The following is a 21,656-nucleotide window of genomic DNA, read 5'->3' on the forward strand; positions in this document are numbered from 1 at the left end:
CAAGTCACTGACAGTGCACAGGCATACTCTCCAAATTATAAATGTGTTTTCATCAAATATTCAGGGATAGTGACGTGTGTCTTCAATATTACAATACAGCAGCTGACTAAAAGTATTGTAAATATTGTCTGTGACCATTTCCTGTTCTGAATATGTGAGGTCTTGTTTCAATCTAAAAGAAGCCTTACATGGTGTGTATGATCAAAGTCCCACAGGGCCAAAGACTGTGTGATTAATTCTTCTGGTAAAGGTCTTGTGGTAAGACACACATGTGGGAAAAGCTGACAAATGCCAGTGTGGCAAAGTTCCCAGTGGAAGGATTCAGTTCCGTACATGTGGTAAAGAGGCTGACGTGTGGCAAATGCCTGTATGGTAAAGTAAGTCACTGGGTTAAGGTGATTCTGCATCGTGATTGTGTGTTAAACAGCCGAGTACAATGTATTAAAAATGTCCTGTGTGATGCATGGTTCCTTCCATGTGATAAATGCTCATTTGGATAAAAGATCTCCCTTGTGCTGCAGGCTCCCACTGAGTAAAGATGTGTTTAGAGTGTTGTGAACTGTTACTTACTCATCAAGCAGACTGGCGTCGAAGCACTACATGCGCCTTGGGGCGCTGGGACCCACTGTATCCGTGCAATGGGATTACATCTGGCTTTTAGTAGTGCCAGTTAAGGATGATTGTGAAGCCAATAGAGTAAGTGGATGAGGCCAGTGGAGGAAGTGGGTGGAGTTGGAGGAAGTGGGTGTGCCCTCCTAAAAATGTTTTAGCACCTGGCCTTAATATTTTACAAATTAAGCACTGGCCCAGGCTGAAGTTTCCAAATCATAGCCCAACAAACAATCTACAGGTAGGTCTGGGGATGCTACAACTCGTTTAGGTCCAGCTACCCTTCCCCAGATGAGGTTCACAGCTGCCAAGGAATTTTCAGTCCTGACATTGCTAGCGTTGGTGACATGGTACATTTGTCCAAATATGATCTGTTCAGGGGGCACAAGTTTCTCTGTCACCATAGTGGCACTGGCCCCTGTGTCCCTGTAGGTCATTGCCTCTTTTCCATGGATCAAAAGCTGCTCTCTGTACTTGCCCAAGTTAGTGGGACTTACCAGTAAGGTGGCAATGTCTATAACTTAAAAAATATATATATTGAGAGTTTTATTTTAATGGTACAGCAGTATAGATTTGCATCAGGTGCCCACAGACAGTTTGATAATAGCGATACAGTAGGTAACATCCATCCCATTATACATTACAAATGACAAGCAAGAAACATATTGTTGTGCCTAGATATTTCTCTTCTGACAGTCTGGTGTGGGATGTAGTGGGCCTGCCAACGCCAGGTGCCTGAATGAGTGGGTTTCCGTAAGGGTGCGGGTTGATGTAGTGACCCCTCACTCTATTCTGATGTCCCTCAGTGTTTAATGCCCATGTGTGTGCTCCCAATGTGCAAGCACCTTCACTTCAGTGCCAAAGGGGAACTTGAAACTTTGAACTGTGGGTGAGGGTGGGAGAGGGTTAGGAGGAATCCAAGTAGCGTAAATTAAAAGTTGTGGAATGATAGATATTTGCTGTGTGGTAGGTATCAGTCTGTCAGTCTGTCTGCGGGGCATGAATGGCGTCAGAGTCGGGAGGAGAGGGAGATCTTCAGGGGGGCTGCATTTCCCAGCAGTAGTCAGGGTGTTGGTCTAGTGGGTTCCCAATTCATGATCGGTCTTTCATTTGATGCAGCTATTGCGCTGTGGTATGTGTTGACACTATCGGAGACAGGTGTGGGGTTTGGGACTGGGCTGGTGTGCCCCTGGGTGAATCGTCCTGCATCGTCTCTTGTGTGAACTGAAACAGGAGTTGTGCCCACTCCGTAGAGATGGGATGTTTGTGGATCCCTTTCACATCCTCGTCTCTCAATATGGCTTCTTCCGGCTTCCCCCTTTTTTTTTACCCCCCAATCCAGGCCACCTCTGGGGTTCCTGCTGGTGCCCTCCAGTACATGGCTATCCCCTGTGTCGCCAGGAGTAGGACTAAGGATGCAAATCTACACTGCACCTTTTCTGTCTTCCGCCTGCGGAAGACCCCTAGCCGCATTCCTCCCATGAATTGATGTGCATGAGGTGGACTGTCGACTCAAGAACCCAATGTTTTATGCCCCAATACGGCTGAAGCACAGGACAGTCCCAGAACATGTGTTTGAAGTTTGTTTCAGGTGTTTGGCATCTGGGACACGCAAACTGCGTGTCCGTGTAAAATCGCTGGAGCTTATGCGGTGTTAAGTATGAACGGTGTAGAATATTAAATTGTATGTTTTTGAATCGTGCGTTACGCGAGACTTTTCTTGGGTACTCTAAGTCTTTTTCCCATTCTTGGTTATTGAGCACTCGACCTATCTCGTCCTCCCATTTCTGGCGCAGGTCCTGTAGAGGGTTTTAACAAAGGTTTTACCTCTGACACCATAAATCATACACGCTTATTTTGAGAGCAGAAGTCCCTTTTATTGACTCTACTGATCTTATTGTTTTTTAACTTTCTTTGTATGCAACTTTTTTTGATTAGTTGTGTTTGCAGTCTATACATGAAAACTCATTAACATTTCATGTCTTAATTCTTTCGCACAAAAAATATATACACCGCACATTATTTACAAATAACAAATAAGTACAAATGTATACATATAGTCAAATACAAACAATGAAACATGTTATTCCAAACATTGATCCTAAATCTACTCTTCTGGTTGGAGTCCTACTTTATTGCCAGTATGGAACTGTTTATTACTTGGCAATTCCTACTAATTGGTCCTATTAGAGTAAAGAGTCTATACTTTGAGAGAAACTGGGTGGGCTCAGAGAGTCTGGCTCCACATGTTTATTTCAACATTATCTTTTGGTTGTATTGTACTCTAATCCTCTATAAGTGATGCCAACGCATTTCGACCTCTATATTTATGGACCTCTTAATATGTGTAAGGTCTTCCTCAGGGCACGATCAGTATAGCGCAGGACAAATTCAATTTCACTTGTTGTTTAGGGCGGGGTGGGGGTAAGCTGCAGGTTCAAGTTTTTCTTAAAGTGAAAAGTTGTCTTTTATTCGATTCTGGTGAAGGGAGTCTCTTATTTGCCACTTTGTGCGACCATTCTCGCTCCTGTTTTATGTGGTGGTTTTATGTTTCTGTATGGAATGGACGCGGTCCCTTATCTGCACTCTCGATCTCTTCCTCGCTCTTCAGACGGGCGTGTTTCTTCTCAGATGCTCACCGTTCGTTTAGCGTCTGACGTCATCATAGTGCGCTATGTTGCCTGTAGAGGGGTCATGATCAGTTCCCTTATTGCTTTATAGTGCCAGGTAGCTAAGTGTCTGCCTCTGCCCATATGGAGGATTGTATGCAACACTGGGTGCGTCGGTGGTTCCCCATTGCCGTGCACTGTCCACTAGGCGTCTGTGCACCAGGAATTGCCCTGGGGGAAGATCATAACTATCCCGCAGTTGGGCGTACCTTTTCAGTTGCCCATCTTCGAACAGAGCCTCTATCTCTGTCACTTCGTGCTCCGTCCATATCCAAAGGGCTCCGAACGTGTAATAGTTGTCCTTCTGTGGGAGTCCCACTAATGGGAGCAATGGGGAGTATAAGGGTCTACCCCCAACATTTGGTGTATGCGCATCATGCATTTGCGGGTGATCGACACTTGTAAGGGGTTTGTGCTCGCTGGCTTGGTTCCTGACAGCAGCAGTCTCCGGATGGCCGGGAGAGGTATGTGACCATCGTTAGTAATTGTCTCCTCTATGTGGCGTTCTGCCATCCAATGGGACAGCCACTGAATCTGATCCACCAGAAAATAGGCCTCAAAGGAAGGGGCCTCCAGACCCCCTTGTGTTATAGGCAAGTAGAGGGTTCATAAGGCTACTCTGTGTCTACCGCCCCACCATATCAGTGTCGTGAGTAATGTATCTAGTTCTTGAAAAAATGAGCAAAGCGGTATGCACGGGAGATTGGAGAAGGCGTAGAGTAGCCTGGGCACCATTATCATCTTTGCTAAGGCCAAGGGAAGTGTCTTCCAGAAGGTCACTGCCGCTCGAAAGCCAGCCAATGTTTTGCATTCTTGGGCGAGTGATATAGTCCCACTCCTAAATATCGGGGTGCCATAGCACTCCAGCCGAGTGTCTGGGGCCCTATCATGATCTCCGAGGGAGCAAGGTGAGGGATGAGAGGAAAGCTCGTTGATTTTCCCCAATTAACTTTAAGTCCGGAGACCTCTGCGAACGTGTGTAGTATTGTCCATATGGGCATAAGATCCCTGGTGACATCTCGCACATAGATCAACAGGTCGTCGGCGATTAACGATACACAGTGGACCGTGCCCACAATTGGGATACCCCAGGCGTCACACTCTTGTTGCAGGCGAATGGCCAAAGGCTCCACTGCCAAGGTGAAAAGCAGGGGAGACAAGGGGCACCCCTGCCTCATTCCCCGTTCCACCGCAAGTGTGGCCGAAATATACAACGGCCCCAAAAGCGCTAGAATGCCTGGCTGCACCTGGGGGGTGCCCAGGAGTGGACATTTCCCAGGGAAGCCAGGAAGGGTTCCTAAGCGGTATACGGACAGCGCCGGGACACCTCCGGTGGAGGTAGCTGTGCGCTTTACAAATTTCGACATTTACATTTACATTTTTCCCTATCTTCACCCTAGTGGTAAGACCCTTATAGAGAAGTTGCGTGTATGCCATTAGAGTCGGGCCAACACCTATCTTTCGGAGGGTTGCGAATAAATAGGGCAACGTGAGGGTATTGAAGGCCTTTTCGAGGTCTAAAATGAGGCATGCGGCTTGTGGAAAGTGGTCCCGTGATCTATCCTGTATATGGAAGAGCCTGCGTATATTCTGTGATACCTTGCGTCTGGGAAGAAAGCCATTTTGATTAGGGTGGATCAATTGCAGGAGGACCTGGATATATCAGATGTTGGACTTGGCCCTTTTTGCAAGGTCATCCCTGAACTTTTTGCCTTCCTCCTATATTTTTTCTGACCTGTTTTTGGCTATTTTATGACTCTGGGCACTTTTTCACTGCTGATAAGTGCTAAGGTCCATATGCTCTCCCTACTGTAAATTAAGGTGTTAATTGGTGATTCCATGATTGACTATTTGGTTTACTTGTCAGACCCTAGTACAGTGCACTGAGTGGGCCCAGGGTGTGTAAATCCAAATGCTGCTAGTTGGCTTGCAGCATTGGTTGTGCCACCCACAGAAGCGGCCTTGTAAAACGTGTCTATGGTCCGCCATTGCAGAGCCTGCGTGCAGTCTACTACTGTCATGCTGACTGGGCAAGTGCACCCGCTTGCCAGTCCCTAAACCTTCCCTTGTCTTCATATTAGTCACCCCTATCGTAGGCCCAAGGGCAGGGTGCATTGTAAGTATAAGGTAGGACAAGCCCCAATGTGTGTGGCATGTCCTAACAGTGAATTACAGCCATTTTCGTTTTTCACCATTGCAAGGCTCCCTGTTCTCCATAGGCCAGAATGGGCTGCTAGATTATTACATGCTTATAATCCTAACAGACTCACAGAACATGGTAGAAATTCGAGTTTAGTATGCCTGGACTCAGAATAATAAATTACATATTTTAGTGAAGTTTATTTTAATATTCTGTGTTTGCAAATACCAGTTTTATAAAGTAGGTATTTGCTGGACCTAAACATTTGAGCCTGCCTCTGCGAGGTTGTGTAATCCTTTGGAGTTTGAGTGACAGGGCTGGGGGATTCCAGGAGACAGAATGAGTCAGCCCAGTGGTGAATAGGGAGATCTGCATCTAGATGGGAGGGAGGAGTTGCACCTGGGACCTGAATAGGACTGTGCCCGCCCCCCACAGTGCTGGCTCCACCCCCTGTGGTGCATCTGATGTCTCTGCCCTGCACACTGAAAGAAGAGAAGGAAGACTGTCAACAAAGTGCTCCAGGGCTGTACTTGCCTTCCACAATGCTGGCTCCACCTCCTGTGGGACGCCTGATGTTCCTGCCCTGCACTGTGAAAGGAAAGGAGAAGTCTGGTAAACAGAGTGCTTCAGAACTGGTTTGGACTGGGCACAGGCCCCTCCCCCCTCAGAGAACGAAGTATTTTGGGGTATAAATATTGGGACCCTGATCCCAAGAAATTTGATCACTTCTGGACTTACAAGACAAAACCTCTGCTGAGGAGAGGAACCTGAAGAAACTGAGGAGAGACTATTCCCAAGCTGAAGTGCTGCTTGGGGGATTGGCCTGCAGTGGTTGCCTGACTACCAAAGAGAGGAGAAAGAACTTTGTGGACTTTACTTTCAACTTGTGAAAAAGATCGCCAAGGGCTTGGAAGAGAGCGTGCCCCTGACTGAAGTCCCAGGACCAGTGGACTTCACCAGCCTTTGTGAATTGCTGCTAGAAACGCTGTTTCAGTGGCTACAGAGGCAGGGAGCTGTGACCGACTCTCACGACTGGCCTGGTGTCCTGTAGGCACCACTTAAAGCAACGTCCGCCTCGAACAACGCAAGCTCTGAGCTCAACGACTCCGTCCTGACTCCATCACCGAGCCATTGCCTGCACCGCGACTGGTGGACACTGCGACTTGCAGCGCCTGGCTACACCGACTCGTACTGGTCTGACCAACGCGGTCACTGTTGCTGACTTCGAGGCCTGTGAACGCACCGGAGTTGGGCACCACCTCGCTCGCTTTGCGAAGCACAGCCTGACTCGGACCGCTGTCCGGACTGATCGACGCCAGCTCCCGAACTCTGGTTTGTTGCCGCACCGCAAGCTGCAAGCACCGCATCGAAGCAGCTTCTCTCCCTGCAATGCATGCCTTGGATCCACCGACTCTGTCAACGGGCCGCTGCCTGAACCGCATCGAGGGACAAAGGGTCCTGCAACGCTTCCTTTCTGCACCGCGATGAACACTGGTACCGGCTCACACATCCGTGCCGGCCGCCTCAAGTAAAAGGTACTGTAACTAAGTCTGTTGACATTTGAGTGGGCCCATACCGATGCGGTCCTCTGAATTTGCTAGACTCTGTAGCCAGAACCTTAAATTAAGCTTTTTACCAGAACTCTTGAAATCTAATAGTACTGTGGATTCTTTTTGTCGTGTATTGGTCTTGTGGTAACTCTATATAAAATATACTTATTTTTGATATACAACCTTGTGTAGTGTCCATTTGCAGTGTTGTCACTGGGCTACTGTATGTGGTCACAAATGCTTAACTTACAACGCCTCTGATACAAAGCCTTGCTGCTCGTGCCAAGCTACCAAGGGGGTGAGCAGGGGTTATTTTAGTGTAATCCCCTTATCCTGACTAGAGGCAAGGGTCCCTATTTGTCACAAGTACCTACCTGTGCCAACTAGATACCCCCAATTCTAACATTGGTCTGCTAATATTTTCCCCAGAATTCCAATCCCATTTGCGGTAAGTAGCGTTATAGGCCTGTATGAGGACGTAAGTGTGGTATCTCTGTTCGGTTTGAGGAATGTTACCAGGGTAGATTCCCTGAGGGAGCTGGGAAGTACGCCTCTCTTCAATGCATTGGTAACGAGACATGGCGACAACTGTCCCAAGAAAGCGGAATAGTACTCGAGGGGAAAGTCGTCCATCCCTGGTGCTTTATGGTGTGCCAGTGCCCTGAACGCATGAGTGATATCCGGGGAGGTTATCTTTGTGTCTAGTGCCTTTCTGTCCGTCTGTGAAAATGACAGGTAAGGCAGTGGAGTGGAAGAATTGGGTTAATGTCAATTGAGAGAACTGTGGCGGGGCACGATAGATGCCTGTGTAATAGTCGTGGAAGATACGTAATATATCTGCTTGTGATTGTTTAATGGCACCAGACTCGTCCCGTAATGCTGTGATGGGTGTCATATCCTTGTCTTGTTTCGCAGGCAAGAAGTGTACCTGCCCTATTTCCCTCTCTATGTACTCGGGCAGCATAAGCTCTAAAATTGTATTTGAGAAGATCATCCATGGTTTCCGCGTGTGTAGTTTTTGCAGTCACCACCTGTGCTGGGGTAGCCTCCCCCCCATCTAGTAAGTTCCGCTAATCACAGTTCCGCGGTCTGCAGTGACTGCTCTAATACCTGCCGAACCCCTACAATGTGCTGGATACAGTGACCCCTTGCCTCGGCTTTGAATGCATCCCATTCTACTATTCTGGAAGAGGCTGTGTTCACATTTAGTGAAAACAATTCCTGGATGTGTTCCCCGTGTGTATGGCAAAACGCCTGGTCTGTGAGGCAGTCCCAGGCAATTTCCACGTGGGCACCGGGGGATGCGGTGGCCTCCATCTAAGGGTCATAGTGTGTGCATTATGGTCGGACAAAACTCTGCCTAGGTAGTCAGTGTTCTGTATTTGCGGGAGTAGTGCAGCTAAGCAGAGGAATCTATCGAGTCTCACCCTGAGGTTGTGTGGGACGGAGTGGAATGAGCATATCTTGGTGTTTGGATTCTTTTCATGCCACGCATCTACAAGTGACCATTGGGCAATCCATTTCTTAAAAAGCTCCGTCTGTTTCAGTGTGGTTGAATGCACTGGCGGGGGATGAGATGTGTCTAACCTAGTGTCTAGGGTGCAATTATAGTTCCCACCTAGTATCTAAGGTGTTGTGGTGTAGTGTGCTAATACCCTAGTGAGGCGGGTCCAGTACTGCTCTTGTTCCACATTTGGAGCATAAATGCTCCCTATCAATATCTCTTTGCCCTCGAGGTGACCTGCTATCAGAGAGTATCGGCCCTCTTTATCAACCACCCTGGATTGTTCTCTGAAGTGGATCCCAGGCCGAATCCAAATTAGGGTTCCCCTGGCAAATGCTGAGTATGCGGTGGTGCATATAATGCCATGCCATTTTTTCCACAGGCGATCCACCTCTGTCCCTGTGCGGTGTGTCTCCTGGAGGAGTACTATCTGTGCCTGCTGTCTTTTCATATAGGCATAGATTTCATAACACTTGTTCGCCGTGTGCATACCCCTGACATTCAATGTGATAACTTTCAGGTCTGTGTTACGGATCCTAGCCATCATGGTGCCTGTTTTCTGAGTATTGTTTTACAAGGTGGAGCACCCTCATCATCTCTTGCGTCCCCTCCCCGTCCGCGTGACTACCTCTAATACTCCTACCAGCATTCTGCATTTTGTGTACTCGGGTCCCCGGGAATGCGTGTGGGAAATGTAACAGGGGGGAAGTAGGGTGAACATTCGGGATCTATTCCAACTAAAAGGACCTATCGCTCGGGGAGGTACGTCCAAAATGCACAACATGTGCGAACTTTAGTTTGTTTTGTGGGGTACGTGGTTTTCAAACTCCTCCAGCCGCTGTTGCTATGGCAGCCCGATCATTGTCTATGTGATCTTAGTGCCCAACGATGTGTACGTCAACCACAGCCGTGCAACGAAGTCTGATGTGGCAGTGGGTCCTCTGGCTCACCAGACTCGGGATGGATCGACTTAGCCATGGCGTGTCCCCTCCACAAGAGTAGGAAGTACATGGAAACCAGGAGGGTCTGTTGGACCTGGCCTCGTGGCGTGGATCCCGCCAACCCTTAGCGACCCGACAGTTACCCCTGCGCAGCGAAGACCCCCGGTCGTCCCGTGCCCGGTCCGCCCCACTCCCTACCTGACCCTACCAAACGAACGACCACCCCCGCATCCCGAAACCCCGCATCCCGCCATCTATCCTCTCGGTACCGAACGCCCAGAACCCACATCACCCTAGAGGGCCTACAGTAGCCATTACCCTTCCCTACAGATCCCTGACTCCATGGGCCCCTGCATTACCCCAGCCCCAGCGAAACCTAAGCTCCAGGCGCATCATGCCTGGCTGGGGGGTAGAGGGCCTCTTCTGAGTGAGATAGGGCAGGTACTTTCGATCACACCTCTGGCCTCCCCCGGGAGACTGGTTTCCCTCACACCTCTGGCCTTCCCTTGAGGACTGGTTTCGATGGCACCTTCGGCCACCCCGAGCGCTGGCTCCAGGCCCTGCAGGGTGTCTGGAAAACCCTGTACTCATCTTCAAAGGATCAAAGGGCCGGCTGGCAGGAAACACCAACAACCAGCCCCGAGGCATCAGATACCCACCTGCGAGGGCCCAGACTTCAAAGGGAGAAAGGGCTATAACAAGGGCGGCCCGAGAACTAGCATGCAGTTGAATCCTAGGCTATGAGAGCCCTGCTGACCTGGTCGCGGCTCAACCAGCTCGAAGAAGAACACTACCCGAACTTTGGAACCTTTGCCTGAGCCCTGCTGACGAGGTCGCGGCTCCTTGAACCATCTTTGCTGAGCCCTGCTGACAAGGTCGCGGCTCCTTGAACCATCTTTGCTTGAGCCCTGCTGACGAGGTCGCGGCTCCTTGAACCATCTTTGCTTGAGCCCTGCTGACGAGGTCGCGGGTCCCTGTAACCATCTTGGCCTGAGTCCTGCTGACGAGGGCGCGGCTCCCCAAGAACTAAAGAACACTCTGCTCATCACTGCTCGAGTCCTGCTGCCCTGGTCACAGCTCGAGGGTACTCTGGTGCGGCTGGACCGACGGCACTACCGAAACATCGTGACTCGAGGAGGGTGAATGGAACACTCAGTACCATCAACATTGACAGCAGACCCGTATCCCCCGGCTCGAGGATTGAGAGCTGTGCGCCGGATACGCTGGTGCTGGTCCCCCGTGCTGAGACTGTCCCGCTTGTCACCCCCCCTATGATCAAAGACTTACGAACCTTTTTACCCGAATGTAAATATATGACCTTTTAACCTGCAATGAACGTAATAACTGCTGCTTGATAAAGAACTCGTTATCAGTACTCAATTGTGTGGTGTCCATTTATAACGCAGTAGAAGTCCTGCGTGTACGATCTCGAAGGTGAAGTCCCCTCCTGCGAGGGTTTCACGCCTGTACTCGGCAGCGCTCCTGGGAGAGTGGGTCCCGGGGTGGTCCGGAGAACGCTCTCTGTCCCCCTGAGATCGCCCCTTCTAACAGGGTCCCTCCATTTTCTGCAGGATAGGGCACTGTGGCCTGGGAGGTTTGAATCAAAGTGTCTGCCATTTGGGGGTCACTATTGGCGGAGTCATGGAGGCATCTCCCGGCGTGTTCCCTTCTCTGCACTCCTCTTCTGATGAGAATATGTGCGGGCCCCTCTCACTGTCCGAACTGTCCCCCGGGAGCCCCACCTCTGCGGCAGCTTGAAGTGCTCTCCGGCGTTCTGCGATAATTTGGGTGAGATCCGGAGAATTCATACTGGAGGAGTCTGAGCGTGAGTTGAGTTGAGTGAGCTTGACTTTTTTTCTGTTGTCGCTGTTGGCGGCCCGATGGTCTATTGGTCTGTGACTTTCTGGGATTGTTTATGTTCGTCAGGTGTTGTTCAACCCAGTCGCTGGCCAACGCGGGATCCGAGAAAAAATGCGTGGTACCATAATGGATGATCTTAAATCTAGCCGGGAACAGGAGTGCATATTGGACATTCTTCTGGCGCAGAGTGCGCTTGACTGCCAGAAAGGTGGACCTTTGTTGTTGTACCACTCTTGAGTAGTCCAGGGCAGCATGACCTGCTTGTCCTCTACTCTGATCACACCTTGTCTCCTAGCGGCCGGAAGGATAGTGTCCCTGTAATGGTAATGGAGCAATTTTGGAAGAAACGTTCTCGGGGCGATCCTGGTGGTAGTTTCTGGGCCGGTACTCTATGTACTCATTCGATGGAGAAGAAAGGGGTCAGTTCCCCTGCTGGGGTGAATGTCGCAATCCATGTCGCAATGTAGCTAAGACGATTGGTTCTCTCCACTCCTTCAAATAGGTTGATAATGCGGATGTTGCTCCTCTGACATGGTCCCTCCAAATCATACGTTCTGTTCTCTAGGATCTTTATCCGCGATTGCAGATTCTTTAGAGTGTCTTGTTGTTGCCACATTTGTGGTTCTAGAGTTTGTAACGTCGTTTCCCCTGTTTTTACCTTGTCCGCCAGTTTCCTGTGGTCATCCCGGAGCGTGTTGAGGTCCGTGGCTAGCTCATGGTCATCTCGGAGCAAGTTGAGGTCCGTGGCTAGCCCTCCGAACTTGTGTTCCATGAATACTCTCGAGTGTTCAATGGCTGCTAGGACTTTGTCCAGTTTGGCCGACATTGCGTCCGAGCTTGCAGTTTCCCCTCCCGATCTTGAGGCTTGCGGTATCGGGGACGGTAATCTTAGGGGCCCCGTGCCCTGTGTTGTGGTTGTTGCCCTCTGTCGTCCCATGCTGTTTACGGCTGTCGCCAATTGCAGCCGGCCATCACCAGTGGCACTCCTCTTGTGTGATGACCTTGTTGATGCTGCCTGTTCATCAGTCACTGGCGCTGTGATGTCCCGGGGGGCCGCCCCTTCTCTCAGTGCGGTTGCTACTCACTATTATTGTCCGGATTCCCCACAGCCCCGCTTTGGGGCAGTATCGGTGTCACGCCCCTGCCGTCTTCTGGGGAGGGCCGCCAACGGACTTGGCAACTGCATCTCATCTCTCGGGCCATGGGCCCGGTCCCCATCAAGCCCAGGCCCCGCCGCGACCAGGGGGCACTTTTAATTGCTGAAGGAATTTCAACCCACCGTCTCCTTTTGTCCCCCTCGTGAGGTCCTCGCCTTGAGCGAGCTTCCCCCCCGCGCGCCTCGAAGCCCTGTGCCATTGCGGGGAGGGGGTTTTGTCTCCTTGTGGAGGAGGGTGGCGTAGCAACGGTCCGTCAGTCAACCCTGGTAGATGTCATGGGCGCTGTGGCCCCCATGATGAGTAACGCGGGACTGTGGAGGCTTCTTGCTGTTGGATACTTTTGGGCTCCCTTTTCTGTAGACACTCAGTCCCATACACCTCAGGGCACTTAGGTCATGCCCGCACCCCACACTGGTCCCCAAGGGATCACGGGCACTTCTCAGGGGACTTGCAGCACCACTGCCCCCAGCCCTGTTCCTCCCCGGGTTGACTCCAACAGCGGGCCGCCGGGCCCTCTTGGCCAGGCTTCTGTCAGGCGCTGTGGTTATGTTGTACCTCCTAGGTCACAGAGACCATCCGAGGCACACTAGAGGACTGTTGCAGCAGGATGCCCCCCTCCGGTGGTCCGGGGGATCTCGGCACGACGTTCCATGTAGCTCTGCGTGTGGGGCCCCCCTTGATCCCGCAGACTCCCCTGTGCGCCTTGAGGCCCAGCACCTCCGCAGGGGAGTGGGAGTTACCGCTGTGCCTGGGTAATTAATGCTGTGTAGGCAAGACTAGCATCTCACCCTGATGCGATCCGCGAGGTGCCCCCTGTAGTGCCGTGTGGTGCAGTCTGGGGGCCGTCGTCGTGATCCGCGATGCGGATGAGGCCGTCTTCCATCCAGGAGGGCCTCCCCCCACACTGGGGATCTGGCTATGTGGGGGACCGCCAGCTGCCTCTGTGGTGCTCTCACCTGCCCTCCGCTGGCCCAGTTCTCCGCTTCGATGGCCGCCGGGTCCCCTGCGAGGATCACTGACAGGATCAGAGGCCTGATCCAGGCGGACTCCTCCTCCAACTCCAGCACCGGTCTCTTAAGCATTCAGGCCACACCGGGCGCCACCATTTTGAGGTCCGGGCTGTAGACCACAACGTGAGCTCCTACACACCCATCTGTGCCCCTCAGTCGCTCTGATGGGGTCGGCAGATGCCCCACTCAGTTCCCTGAGCTGTGCTGGGGTTTGTCTTGTTGTATGGCTAGTTTAGGGCATTTTTATGGCCGAGAGGCTCAGGCTGCCTTGCGGAGCACTAGAGGAATGCTGCTGCCATCTTGTCCTGCTTAGCCTCGTCCCCAAGGTGGCAATGTCTATGCCACCATCACAGTCTGGAACAGCCTGAACTGGAGTTCTGACTAAGTCATTACCCATTTCAGAATCCAAGGTTAACCCCATTAATTGTTTGGTTGCTGTACTATCACTTGTACTTGTGCTAAGGGGAGCAGGTGCTTTAGGTGCAGAGGTAGTAGGAGTTTCCATGGTCTATGGATAATCAGCATCCCTTTTCCAGTGGGTTTTTACCTTACAAATGTAGCACCAAGGTGTCTTTTTGCCTTTCTTGGAATTTTGGGACTCCGCCCCAGGTACAGGTTTTTGGGGCCCTTGTGATGACTCGTTTTTATCCTTCCCCTTTTCCCCAACCGTATCCAGGTTTTTAGAAGAATCTTGCTTCTTCTGGTCAACTCCATTACCATGTTTCTTTTGCTTCACCCTGGTGCAGATCCATTTGTCTGTCTTCTTTCCCAATTCTTGGGGAGTGGTCAGATCAGAGTCTACCAGGTACTGGAACAAAAGTTTCAACAGTTGATTCTGATAGTTATTAAAGATATTCTGCTTCATTATCACATTTTGCAGTCCCTCATCCACCTATACCTTGCTTCGATAAAGCCAGCCTTCCAGAGCCATAATAGCACCATCAATTAAATCTATCCAGTCCTGGGTGTGTGCTTTCTGGGTGTCTCTGAACTTAATCCTATACTTTTCAGTGGTTAAGCCAAACCCATCAATGAGTGTACTCTTCAGAACTGAATAATTGTCAGCATCCTCTTCTTTAACAGTGAGGAGGTTATTTCTACCTTTGTTAGCAAAGGAGAGCCACAGGATAGCTGCCCACTGCCCTTGAGGTACCTTCTGAACCTGGCCCTCTTTAATGCAGTGATCCATTTCTGGATGTCATCCCCCTCCTGTTAAGGAGGGACAACCCTGCTCAAGGTCCTAGTATTAAAAGAGTTTTCCTTGACTCAAGGGACAGTGGGCTGCCATCATGGAACTCTAGTCCCAGAAATTTCCTAGCTTTTTGCGCTTCCAGGGCCTCTCTGTCAAGGGCCAACTGGTCTCGCCTGAGTTGGAGACTCACCTTCTCAAGCTTGATATGCTGGTATTCCCTTTCCGAGGAGTCCTCTCTCTTACTAGAGATACCTATGGGCTGTCCTAAAGCATTGGACTAAGCAGAGGGAGATCTTTACCTCATCTGTCTGCTCTGCACACTCACTGAAGGAATAAAGGAGGACCTACTTCTAGGACACCCTCTACACCATCTGCACTATTCCCTAGATCAGAGTTTATCAAGGTGGAGACTTTAAATTCCTCTTGATCAGAATTAAGGCCAGTGGGGGTTACCCCTCCTGTCCCATTTTCTGGAGCATCCCCAACCACTTTGTCTTGATCTGCCAACCTGTCTGGGTGCTAGAGATCACCCAGAATAAGCAACTCTAAGAGATGCTTAGTGGTTGGATTACTACCTCTCTTTAACTTCCTAGAGGTACACAGGGTCCTTAGTTCCTTGAACTTAAGACCACTGTATCTAGCGGCCTGGGTGCACTAGCATCCCAAACTAAAGACATGGGTACTAGGTGCAGTGTGATGTTACACCTACCTAACCTAGTGTAAACTAAACTCTCTAAGGTTGGAGAAAGGGTTGTGCTAGACCCTTAACTACCCAACCCTAACTTCAGTAGAACTTACTTATTTTAAACTGTATTATATGTGCCTAATGTTAGTGATGGCTTTTTAATTAATCCACACCAGGATTAGCTGGTAAAACAATCCAGGCTTGAATTCCAACCAATACACACCAATGTAGGATCCTGGCTTAGTATATGGTGCACACTTAAGTAAGTGGGCACCCTGCACTAATCCAGACAACCCTTATGGATATTTTAGTGGTCTTAGACAACCTTAAAACGCTCTCTAAGTGGTAGCTGTGGAGAGCAGCCTACAGGCTTAGTCCAGAAGGAATGTAAAGCAGCTTGTTTTACCATAACGTAATCTTTTTTTAAAAATTATTATTATTAAATTTTTATTGATTGATTAATTAAAATCATACAGTGTAAAATCATCAATTTCACAACCATTATAAAAGCAGTGCTTAAATCCCGAGGACCAAGGAAACCATGAGCACGAAAGTAACATCCAGTAAAAAAGGTCTTGTGGGCCAATTTGATTCCTTCCTATTACAGATCTACGATTTAGGTCATTATATATGAAAAGAGAACTATACCAGATAAAATCATTAATTTAAAAAAAAATTATAATATGTCCTTCTTACATATATACGATTCCTCCTTAATACCTTTAAGTTATTGGCTATATATTTTATTCTAAAACTCATTACAAGATGTATTTCCTTCTCCCCTTCACCAAGGATCACAATTGCGATTAGCCCTGTGCAGATTAGATTTCTATACTTAGTTGGTTTAAAAGCCTTTTTAACAGTATTTCTAAACATTTTGACAATCATGTTTGCTATACTCAAGTCACAGAATTCTAGTTTTTTTTTTTTGCTACAGTAAAACATTTTGTGAAGTTTACATTCATGACTCTATCCGTTGGCTTAAAACAAACTACCAGAGCTTCCTCGGTTATTAAAATGTCTTTTTAGATATCTCCTTCTTTCTTCTATCAATGCTGGGCATATGCAAACCAAGTGGATGATGTTTTCTTCCCCCTGGTTGCATAATCGGCAAGGGATAGGATTTGAAGGTCAAAGCCATGGCATTGCATGAGTTGATCCTGGGAGATGGCCAAATCTCGCTTTAATAAATGTGTTAGCTTGAAGAATTAAGCTATTACTTGTGGTTATTTTCTCTGTTACATGCTCAGTTGAATAATCTTTTTTTTCTTTAAGTATGTAAGTTTCCTCTCAGATCCTCGATTATTGTGTTTAATACTTCAGGAATCAAGCCAATTTGTTGCTCAACATCATTGTTTGCAGTGTGTTTAGTGGGTTCTGTAGGGTTGACTAATCTGCGTTATTGTGATTGCCTGATGTTGTGAGATTATATCACTGATTTACACTGACTCTTACCTAAGCTACCATGGATCTGAACTGTGTTACCACCCCTCATAGAGGATATGGCTCTGTATTATGGCAGTCTTATGCTATGCGTTTATGATAACTGTTATGGCGACTCGATTTGCACCTCCACCGCCTCAGAAGACATGTCCCCATATTTTGTTATCTAATTATTCACGAACTTGCTTTGACACTGTCACAAGCTGACACCTGAATTACTACTGTATTGCTGACCGAGACCATAAGGTTCCCATTGCGCTCATAGTTACAGCGTGTACCACCTTTGAAATGCATGTGTATCGCTGCCGGCCTGCCATGGTTGTAGGCACACTGCTGTGTATGTAACCTCACTTACCAATAAAAGTTTATAACCCAAAAAAAAAAAAAAAATTGTTGCTCAACAGTGCACAATTGCATTCTGTATGTGGAGCTACTGGTTGTGGTTGAGCCCGTATTATCAAGTGTTTAACGAGGCTAGCTTGTGATCTATATCCGCCATTGAAGAAGCCATGGCGTTAAGAATATCAATTTGCACCTGCATTTAGTTCGATTGATATGTTAAGGCTTCTAATGTCAATTGAGAAGTTCTAAAGAAAATGTCCCGGATTGCCCCAGAGTCCCAGTTTTCAGAGACCTGAGCTCCTGGTGCTTGCCTGCTTTCAAAAGTGTTTTGCTTTTTATTCCCACGTAGGGGACTTAGGTATTGTTCTTCTTTTTTATTTGGCTGAATGTGTTGCAGGCTGATATTCCGATCATTATTTTGGTAGGGTGGGCTCCAACGTTGCACATTATCTAATTTTAGTAGATAATCATCCATGTTACCTTGGATTCCGTTGCCCTTCTTAAGGTTCTCCTGTCTCCTTATTTGTTCTGTATCATTTGGGTTTACATAAGCATTTATTTGAAAGGGTTGGGGAAGGTTAATAGTTCCATTAAGGGTTTTATGTGGAAGGACCGGGTCATCTCCTGTTATGGGTCTACTTTGATAGTCCTGGATTGTTTGAGTCGAAGGTGTAGGGTTCATTACCATATTAGCATTTTTGATTTTTACTGTTCCTTCAATTGTGTTTGCTTTGTTCACCCTAAGTTGGCAGGGTATGCCCAGACGTGGGTCCCTTGCTCACTTTGCCACTGGTTTCAAGCTAGCCTGGCTGATGATGGGTGTTACCCAGAAACCCGTCCCAGGATGCTTGTTTCCGGTCCAGGGAAGACATGACTTGGCAGTTCGGGCTGAACTGTTCCCATGAGGCACAGGGTCAAGACTGATTTGTACATAGCTATGTCAGAACTGGGGTGGCAAAGTGAGCTAAAGAATGATTATGGATACAACCCAGATCTGTGACTGGGGGTGAGTGTCTGAAAAGTTTCAGCGTTCCGTCCATCATCTCCTTGTGTTTACTTCAATTGGAAGTGGCGCCCCTAATGACAATAATTGTTGAGAAACTCCAGGCAGTAATTCCGGTGAACTTGTGATCTCTTGTTGCAAATGTGAGGTTGAGGGTCTTGTTAACATTTCCAGGTCGGTTATTTGCCCCCATTGAGAGCCTGTTTGTTCCTCTAGTTTGGGTGTTTGGCCTATTTCCTAGTGGTCAGGAGTTCTTATTCCTTGATTTAGACATGTTATTTGTGCCTCACTTGCTTGTTTAATTGGGGTTTGTAAATTGCATGAATGTGTTTGTAAAGTTAACATGGCTCCCGTTGCATCTTTCATAAAATCAAACTTATTTGACTTCCCGAACATACGTGCTATCGAAGATATTAGCGGCTGATTTTCCCCTGCAAGTTTTGCCTTCATTTTATTTAAAGTTGTTAAGGATTGTGGTTTCTTTTTTCTCTTGATTGGGGGGATGGAGGTCTCTCCTTGCCTGAGAGCATAGTCCTTCTCTCACCCAACCTCTTACAGGGTACCCGACTCCTTGCAGATTACCCTTTAGGGCGAATAACAAAGTTTGATAGGGGGCCTGCAATTCAATTATCTCTTTTACTTCTGATCAGAAACTCACCGCCACAATTCGGGTTCGGGCTGCGGCCGTCCCCAGCTAAGCTGGGGCGGGTGACAGGCAATACCGAGCGCAGCCGGCGAGCCTCCAAGCCTGACACCGCAGCACCACCCTACTCCGCACTGCTCTCAGCTTTGCGCTCCGTCACTTCCCAGGTGCCAGCTGGAATTTGGCTGAGTGAAGGTGGTACAGCAAGTCACAGTCAACAGGACTGCGATAGTCAAGCAATGGGAAGAATGGGTTACTCGAGCCGGTCGCCTGCCTGAGCTCCTCAGCTTGCTCTACCCCTTGCGTAATCTTATTGATATAGATTACGTGAAAAAGAAGCACGCAGTATATTTTTTAAAATAGGTATTTAGTATAAGACACTCACTAACACATACAAATATCTCCTACCTGGAGCTTTGCAATACAAATAGGTAAGTAGCAGAAATACACAGTGGTCGCCAGGGGGAGACCAAACCATATGCTAAAATAGTTGTATGACGACCACAACTCAAGTCAAGACTATACCCAGGAGACGTGGACGTGCTGGGGACCCAAGGAGCCACCCAAGGTAAGTAACCAGGAACCCCATGGAGAGCATGTGCAGAGTAGGAACACGACCGCGTGCTCAATTCAAGTCACTGGGTAAGTCGCGTTTGCAATTTTAAAGAAGAAGGACCCTTCCCAGTGGATTCTGAAGAAACCCAGTGGAAGACAGAAGGTTGGAGAGCCACCCCTCCCATTGATACTCTAAGAACCATATTACCTACACCAGGGAAGCCGGGTGAATTGGTGAGAAGTGGCATTGGAAACTGTGGTCAAACTCAATGGAGAACTTCATGAAGATTACGCTGCTGGAGACGTTGAAAGTGTCCGGTGGAACCCAAAGGTGGATTCAAGTTGAGAAGTACCTGCAAGCAGAGGGGACAGAGGCTAAGTGTAAAATCCATAAAAAGGAGGCAGACAATCCAGGCGAAGATTAAAGATGTTTAATCCATAAGGCACAGTAGTGTTCAGCATAAAGGCAGGAACAGAATAAAGTGGATTCCAAATGTAGGTGGAATCACAGTTAACTGCATGGCAGGTGCCAGGGTCAAAAGTACACAAGGGAAATAAAGGGAAAGGGACATAAATAAGAAAGGAATGTACAAGTAGTGTAACACTATGCCACTCAGGAGTGACCAGGAGGCATGGAAGATGAATGTGCACCAATGTCTGGTGTTGCAAGAGAGTTGGCAGTGACCTTGGAGTTGCAGCTGTGTGGATCAGGTGATGCTGAGGAAGACCAGGAGCCATTCACAAGCTTTCCCACATCAGATGTCAAGAGTTGAGGTGTCGGTGTCCGTCGGAAGCATAAACAACCCTTGGCAGTTGCAAACAATATGTAATGCGAAAAAGGTGCAGTGTCAGGATCAGCAAGGTAAAAGTGACTCACCACAACCAGGGGAGTCAGGGCAGCCTGAAGCAATCAGGGGAGCCCACTGAAATCAAGGAAGACCCTCAAGATCACACACAGGCAGGAGGCACCAGAGTTGCAAAAGGACCTGTAGCAGCTCACCCACGGTACAAGAGAGGGGACAGAGATCTTGGTCGCAGGAGATGCTTGTGATGGAGGCTATTTGGAGCCCAAAGATCTTTGAGGAAGAGAGCCAACAAGCCATTGCAACAACAAGTTGACACAGTGCACAAGGGTTTGGTTCCTACGATTCCAACGAGGGATACTGGCCTCAAATTTGGTATGAAGACAGTGAAGGCCTCGAGGGAATTGTAGAACTCCCACCTGTCTTGCTGAGCCTTTTGCAATCCGTAGGAGCCCAGGAGCCATAGGCAGGTTAGCCAAGTTCCTGTGTCTGCAGATGCAGGGAAGTGACTCCTGCACTTCAAGGGAGCTTCCTTCAGGTGTCTTGAATGACCACAGGCCTTGGAAGGTTCCTGTATGCACCACAGGCACAGACGTTGCAGCTCATGAGCAGGGCGACGAGACCAGGAGCAGCAGGAGTCTTCCCAGTTGCAGCCTTGGTGCCCAGAGCAAATCCCAGCAAAGTCCAGAGTGCCCAGACGGTCGAAGAGGAAGTGGTTTCTTGATTTGAATCTTTTCCCACAGCAAATCTAGGGACCCACTGACAGGCAAGCCCTTAAGTACCCTAAGGAAACTGTTGGGACGGGTCAGGGTTCCTCCCAGAGGAGGGGCTGGACAGTGGGGAGGATTCTCCCAAGTCCTTTGTCCAGTTTTGCACCAGAGCGGGAGCCAAAGGCTCCCTGAATTGGTTTGAACTGAAGAATGCAAGGAGGGGACCATATGTGCCCTGCAAGCATTCTCAGTGGTGTTGGCAAGCAACCCCACCCTGCACCAATATACTGAACCGTGTCTGGGAAGTAATCACACCTCCCTGTGATAGGATATTTTCTGTTCTGCCTTCCTCTGCTTGAGGTTAGCTCAGCAGCAGGAGGGTATATACATGTCTCTGGTCAGCAGCAGCCCTAGATTGCTGTCCGGTTCTGGAAGACTGGTACTGGGAGCATTAATGGCCTCGCGGAGGAGGTTTACAGTGCATGGAATCATACCTCCCACATTGTTTATGGTGCAGAGGTATGATTCTAACATGTTTGATATAAAACATGACAGGGTTTGTTACAGCCGGTTTAGAGATGGTCATCGTGTAACATTATTGATGCACTTACATCCCGGGAGAATTAACTTTGTAGGTTATAGGGGTGCTCCGTGTATGCAGGGGTACCATCACACTTAATACCAAGCACCCTGCCTTCAGAATTGAAAGACCTGCATTAGGGGTGACTTAAAGGTTTTAAGTGCAGTGACATCAGATATAGGGAACCCTATATATGTTGTAAGTGTTGCTAGCATCAGCTCACACAGACTGCAATGGCAGGACTGTAGTTATAGTTTGAG

The sequence above is a fragment of the Lissotriton helveticus genome, chromosome 1_1, assembly GCF_964261635.1.
Source record: "Lissotriton helveticus chromosome 1_1, aLisHel1.1, whole genome shotgun sequence".
In the NCBI taxonomy this organism is placed as follows: Eukaryota; Metazoa; Chordata; class Amphibia; order Caudata; family Salamandridae; genus Lissotriton; species Lissotriton helveticus.